Here is a 7,850-nt window from a genome sequence, read left to right as displayed (position 1 = left end):
CGCTATTCCCCCTTTCTCTATAATAGAAGTATCAGAGATGAAAGAAAATTAGTAAAATGTATATGAAAATAATACATAAATTGATTAATAAATAATAACATGATATAACAACAGTAAAGACATAAAAAGAACAAAAACATGATATAAAAACAATGATTGATAAGTTGATTAATAAATAAACAACAGGACATAACAACAAAGACATAATATAAAAACAACAAAAACATATAAAAACAACATTGATAAAAACAATGACTGATAAATTGATTAAACTTATTCTAATATCTCCCTGTACACCACATTAAGAGTAAAAACACTTTCAGAGTGCTTGACTAATTTCCCTTATGATGAAGTATTTACAACTTTAACTGTAATGTCACACACTCTTCGAACTCGAGAGAAAGCAACATATAACTAACCATGTCCGAAAATGGGTTCAGGTAGGAATATTCCTACTCTGTCTAGAGTTTGTCCTTGTGATTTATTAATAGTCATCGCAAATGCTGGCATCACGGAAAACTATCTTCGAATTAATTTAGATGGGAGGCCAGTGTCAGACGGGGACAAATCAATTCTCGGAATCAGAACAACCTCTCCTTCTACAGATCCTGTTAATACTTCAGCTTCGATTATGTTAGGTCGCAACCTTTTGATAATAAATCTAGTACCATTCCAAAGACCCCATTTACTATTAAGATTTCTCAGTAGCAGAGAAATCTTAATAGATTTTTCAGCTTCGGAGGTACGTTGTGCCAATAGTTGGTCTTCAGATACATTCTGGCATCGCATGCGATCGGCCCCAGTGAGAGCTTTATATGTATCGCACATGCATGAGTCAGCGCTTATTTTTAAATTGCCAATGCGCATCATATATACCGGTCGGACGGAAGGACAGTTGGTCACTTAGCCTTTTATATATTTAGATACTCATATACATATACATATGTCTATATTTTCTAATTTATATTCAACCATATATTAGCAATTCCTCACTTGTTTCTATAGGTCAGTCAGAATTACCACCCCATTTCACAGGCAGATCAAGTAAGGTAGAAAGAGAAATCCATAGCACAGGACAGATTCACTAGTTCCCAATATTCTTCATCACTTTGTTAATTACAGAGACAATGTAAGCTTTTATATGCTTGGCCAGACACATTTGTAAAAAGGAAAAATTAGGTATAAAATGTATGGCCCCAAACCATAAATTACATTTTCTCCAGCTTGTGATTTTATGTAGTACGTTCAGGAGGATTTTAAAGGGATAGTTGTTTTCATTGAACTGCTCTATTTACTAAATACATCACCTGTACTTCTCTGATCTTGGCCTGTGATACTGTGTGCCCCTATTTCTTTGTAAGATAATGGAAGATAATTCCCTGAGAATCCCATTTGCTATGCCCATCCATTCATAAGGTCACTAGACTTAGCGTCCTCATTAAGTACCACTCTAAAGTTTCATCGTTTTGCTAGTACCAGCACTGTCCCATTTCTCCCCCAATGTATTTTGTGTCATTTATTCTTGTTACAACTCATCCCCCTTCATCTGCCCATAAACTGCAGTCATGATATTTCATGATATTGTCGGCACCATGTAATTTACAAACGGTCTAGCATACCTAAAGGTCTGTTTAGAAAGAAAGAATAAATTGTTGCAGAGCAAGCCCAGGGAAACAAGTGGAATCGGGAAGTTGCATTAGAGACAGCTCAAAGAAAGAGGTTTTTATAGTGGTAGTTTCTTCTCTGTAGACAAGGAGCAGAGCTTGCAGGGGGAAAATAAAGCAAGCAGCAATTTTGTGCTCCTAATTAAATTGCTTGCCACCAGTGGCAAAACAGAAGCTGCCACTATTAAACAGGCAACATCAAGGTAACTGGCATTGGCATACTAAGAATATTTCGGTGCAAAGATTAATAAGAACTATTCTCAAAGAAAGAACTACAAACCTAAACAAATAAAAATAAATGCATATCTTTGAAGTCCTTTTTGTGTATGAGAGGTCTGCCTTGCATGTTGAGAGGAACAAAAGCCTAGAATTCGTAGGAAGCAACCTTTTTAACCTGTCCCCTTGTATCCAGGTGTCAGGGAGATTCTGAATAGTCAGTAATTCTCCAAGCCCCAGAACAAAAATCCGCTTTCTCTCCCCACTCCTTGATGTACAGTTCCTATTCAATGTAACAGGATTTACCAACCTTAACAAGCAAAAACAGATCTGTCTCCTCTATTCCATTAGAATTGTGGACACAATTTTCTATTCTCACTGTGCGGGGTTGCTTTGAAAATAGCTGCATTTTCTGTAAATGTACTGGAAAAATAGTTATCTTCATTAACTGTATGTACCTCCTTTTCATTATCTGGTCTTGAATAGGGTGACCCTGGTTTATTTTAAAGTATTTTTAAAACTATAATTTTTACAGAAGGTGTTGGAACTATTGCAAGTCTGAGTCTACCACAGCACTGAGAGTTTTCTCACTGGTAAAGGTGTCCTTTAAGCTGTGCTTTTCTATTCACATCATAACTGAGAAATAATGAACAGGTAATGCTGAGGCTTTTGATATCCACAGATTTGATATCCAGAGATTTCCCATTTTAAGACAACTTCACATCCCTTAAATGTCAAATAATCCCCCCATCCCACCCCCACCTTGAAATTGCAGAATTAAGTAAGGGGAAAATTAGATTTACTTCCTATAAGACTAATTAAAACTTAAATCCTATAAGATTCACTTCCTAATATTGCCACCTGATTTGTTTCCAGATAAGTGGTAAGCTGTCCCCATCCCAAAAAAAGCAAATAAAAGTCCTCCCTCAAAAAAGAAGTCCTCCCTCATGTTAACATAGGAACCCCCGATGCTTGAAGCTGAAACTCATGACAGTATCTCACACACCTCAAGTCTGGTATCATTATTTTTCTCTCATATAAGGGTTGAGTAAGATAGGGCTGGGAAATGTGATCTCTGCCAGCAGAAAAGAGAAGGAATCAGCTCCTCTATGAACACATGGAAAGCTTGTGTAAATTTAGAAACATTGATGTGATTACAGGTTTGTACATTTTAAGAGATCTCTCTTTAAAATGGTTTGATATTATTCTTTGATAATCCAGTTCATTTTGGCATTTCAGGATACTAAGGGGGCTGAGTAAATGACGTCACAGGTGGCATGCCACATAACAGGTCTAAGGGCAGTGTCCAGGGAGCGTAGGCACCTCGGGAACCTGGGAAGACAGGGGAAGGAGCAGGAGCACGCAGAGCTCGCTCTGGTTCCAGGGCCTTCATTCTGAGTGTTTGTGTATTTGTTTTTTAAGGAAAGACAGTATCTGTCTGTGAGATTCTGGGAATTAATATAGGGTTGTTTTCTTCTTTGCATAAGAAATTTGATTGCAAATATCACTTTTCTCTAGATTCAATAAATGCTAGTATTAAGAGAATATATCATAGTCTACAAGAATCTTGACACTGATTTTCATTTGCTGGCTGTTTTGTATATAAAATGATACGTTCATAAAGATATATACAGATAAATCTAAGTATGACTTGATAATTGTCTCAGTGTATGTGCTACTGAAAAACATAATACTTAAAAAATATAGTATATTTTCCTAAGAAAATTAGGGAGTGTGTTTGATTAATTAATGCTGAAATGCAATAGAATTCCTATGGAAGTACTTATGACATTCACATGAATACCAAATGAGTTCATTATGATCTGTGCTATTACAGTGAATACCAAATGAATTAATAATGCTGGGACACTCAAAATGAAGTGTTACCAAGTGTTGTGGTATAACAAATATGGTTAAATATTATGTGATTAAAGTTATTATAAGCTGAGTTCCAATCAAAAGAGAGCAAAATTCCATCTCTATTGCAGGGAGATAAGAGTGGAATCAAACTGTTGTTTCTAAGCATTGTGATTCTTAACTTTGAACAGTCCCTTAAAGCCTTTCTCCAAATACTATAATCATTTAAATTACCTTGGTTCTAAGTGGCAGAGGAGGTGGGTGGGGGTGGATGGAGTGATGGGGTGGGGGTGGTAGATAGGTTAGTGGGAGGAGCAACTAATATTCCTCAAGAATTCAGCCAAGTTGGAAGTATATCTATGATTTTCTGTAGTTTGCACATTAAGAAATGGAGTTTTCAGTTTAATTATTCTCCTCTAATGACAAGCTTATTCAAATAATTATGTAATACGTATTTCAGGATATTAAGGCAATGATAAACAAGAACCGTTTCTTCAGTTTTCTAGCTGGTTCTACATTTATGTGTCAGACAATCCATAGAAATTTTGAAAATACAATATTTTTAATAATGTAGCCCAACTGTATTTGTATAAATTATTCTAGCACATTCTGTTGTTGGAAAGATGGGTTCTACATCTGCATTGTGTTATTTATGCACTTAGATGGAATACATGGTAACAATTCATATCTATTATAGATTTAGTAAGACAAGAAGGCATGAGTGGATTTAATCAGACATGTAATTATTTTTATGCCTCCAACTAAAAAATATGCATAAATGAATTTATGGTTATTTGGCAATCAGGGGAAATGGTCTTTATAAATGTTGAAACAGCTGCTGGCAAATATATTTGCAGAAGGAGGAAAATGGCACTTAAATTCTAGTCGGGTCAGTGATAAAGGAATTGTTAACCGGATGCAGTATCCTAGCTGTTAAATATTTGTTTCATCATCCTTACTATGTCGTAAACATGCATTTAACATAAGAAAATCTTGCATTTCTTTCCTTCTGTGATAATGGAACACATTTTCTCATATGAGGATTTTTATAACGCATCTGTACCCTACAAAAGATCCTTTCTCAAATCTGAGTAGTTTTTGTTTGACTTTTCCATTCCCATGTACTCTGTTATTTGTGGTATCATCCCAGTTATTGAGATAGAATACCCTCATTTAAAATAACGGGCCATGATAATGCACATGCTTCTGTCAAATGTGTTGATTCTGGTGTCCATTAGGATTCCTCACTGTTGCTTTTACAATGGCTTTAAGGCATTTGTAAAACTTTCTGCCTCTGAGCGTAAAATGCAATCCTTGTACTACCTGGCTGTGATTACTTTGTTGTGTTGAAGCGTCTAATATATTACATATCAGTAAATGTAGATCTTGGACAAATATCCCGAGGAAATCTAATTTTCTTGAAGTGCGTCTTTTTCATTCTTTCAAGTTTTCAGTTAAATTTACTGCCTTTGACTGGTGAAAAATTAATAGCACCTGCCCCTGAAAATTTCTCTATATCCTGCTCCTGAGAAAAAGACTAGAACCTCTCTAATGTATCAATTATGACCCACATAAATTACCATATGAGAAATTATTTTATTTTTCTTGGATCAAATATAAAACAGCTCTAATACATTAACGTTGTACTGAAGCAAGTACACTAAAGATATTCCTGCACACAGTGTGAGGGCAGGTGACATAAATAAAGCTGTCGCTCCTCGGTGAGCTGGTATTTGAGCATGCATCTGGGTTTTATGCATATGATGATTGCCCATGCTAACTGTTAGGGTGACACTCAAAATAACACACCACAGACTTAAAAGTCACTTGCTTCCGACTTTTGTAAATCATGGGGCTCTCTTTCATTCAGGTGTGTTGTTTCAATGATCAGTAGCATTTCCAATAAATTATACACTGGCCGCTTGGAAGAGCTTCTGCCTGTTATTGTAGCAAACAGTGCAAGCCTCGGCTGTCAGATGCTGCATACCCAGCCCGCAGCCCTCAGCATAGCCGAGTTCCTTGGCAAACGACAGAGTGCCCTCTGTTGATAGAAAAGGGAATGCACAGCTTTCTGATCAGAAGTGGCAAAGCTGCAATTAGCCAGTACACATTTGTGATGTAAAAACTACATTTTAAACCATAAAAATATTGATTGAATGGTTATTGATGGAGTGCAGACTTTTGCTGGTTCAGAGGCAATTGTAGGATTATATATATTTACACACAAACACAAATGCTAGTTATACATACCTGGAAATGTCAGGTAAGACGACTTTTTACTCTGTGTGGTTACAGATTCACTTATACACGCATGTTATTTCCATTCAAATATTTCTGGAACCCAAATTGAAGACTTAGCATGAATAATGATGCTAAACGTTCAGGAGCTATCGTTTAAGTGATTTGTTACATGAAAAACTCTAAAACTCAACTGAACACGGAGATTTCTAATTCCCTCAGGTTCAAGGAGGTGGGAGTGGGTGGACAGGAAGCAGAACAGCTGAGAGCAGCCTGTAGCTCCAGGCTGTCTCTGCAGGGCAACAAAAAACACGGACAGCCTACCAGGCCGAGCCTTTATAAAACAGTAAATTTTATTACAATTTCAAAGCAGCCATTCCCAGATGAGTACTCAGCTCTTCACTTCCATATTTCCATTTACTTTGTATTGGAAGTGGGGAGAATCAGACCTCACAGGAGTAACATCTTTACATTTTAAAGCCATTTCAAATGGTAATCAGTATAAAAGCAAACATGAAAAAATGTTAACTTTCACCAAAATGATTTCAGGTAATATTTTTAATTGTGTGCCTTACCTGACTGTTTTAAAGAAATACACTCTAGTTGCTGTTGTGTGTTTCAAATGTCTTCTGCCTAAGAGGTTGAATTTTGGGGAACTGTGTATTTTTAGATGCTCATGTACTTAAACCTGAATATTTGCAACCACAAAATTAACCTAAGTAGAAATGTGATTGCAGTCTTCAGTTCTATTGTTATAAAGGGAGAGTTTTCTTTTTAAGGTTCCATTTGCAAATGCTAAATGAAATTGAGTGTTGATAAATTAATTTTTATGCATTGCCAAGAAACAGTGCTACCAAGAAAAGGTGGTGGGGGGTGTTGAATTGAATTTTCCAGGTACATTTATTGGTATTGATTAAATTGACCAGATAAATTGCTCAGTACTTTTTTTTTTCTTGACTTCTGGGTATCCAGTATTTTATCTATTTGAAATAGCTTTGTTAATGTGAATTGGAATGCTGTTCACAAGATTTCTTTGCATAAGTATGAGGTGTGCTGAGGAAACAATTTAAAACATGAGTCAGAATTATCAGTGATAATGGTCTGACAAAATAAGATAATGATGCCTCAGAGGTTGTTAATAGACACAACCCAAATAGCTAGATGAAACAAAAAAATTCAATTAGTTGGCATGCCTGAGATTTCAGTTCATTGGAACCTCTGTATTGGGGGAAACTGCAAACAGAGGAGAATGAGATCCTATTGTATCACAGGATTGGTGGTGCATTAGAGTTTTTCAAGATTCCAAAGTGTTTTATCAATATGCCCTAAATGCATGTTTTCCTATATGTTCCCATCTTCGCACTTATACTTTGATGTGGTATTTTTTAGCCTTTTTTTTTCAGAATCAATATTTTTTTTGTCGAGTGTAACTATCTCATTTTTTTTTTCAAACAGTAAAATTATACTTACACAGTGGCAAAGAACAGAGCCAAAATGTGCTAAACACTTTATTTTTCCCATTGTTTAACAACTGAAAACAACACAGTTATCAAGATATATCTATGTCAAAAATGAAAATGAAGTTCCAAAAATTGTCTGCTTTGCTTCCACCACTTTAATTGAAACCTGAAACTAAAATTAACTTATACTTAAAGGAAAAACAAGTTTTTTAAAATTAGAAATTTGCTAAACTCAAGTTATAATTTGCTTTTACTTATTAATAAAGAATACTTAACTTTTTAAAAGTTTTCTCTTTTTTCCAAATCATTTTGTTATTTACATGAATTGAATTGTAAAATAATCTCATGGCAATGTACAATATTTTATAAAGCAATTCAGTTTAAAAGGTGCTAAATATTTTAGAAACAGCCCACC

Source organism: Myotis brandtii, unplaced genomic scaffold (assembly GCF_000412655.1).
Source record: "Myotis brandtii unplaced genomic scaffold, ASM41265v1 scaffold374, whole genome shotgun sequence".
Classification (NCBI taxonomy): domain Eukaryota; kingdom Metazoa; phylum Chordata; class Mammalia; order Chiroptera; family Vespertilionidae; genus Myotis; species Myotis brandtii.
This window is presented reverse-complemented; position numbering follows the sequence as displayed.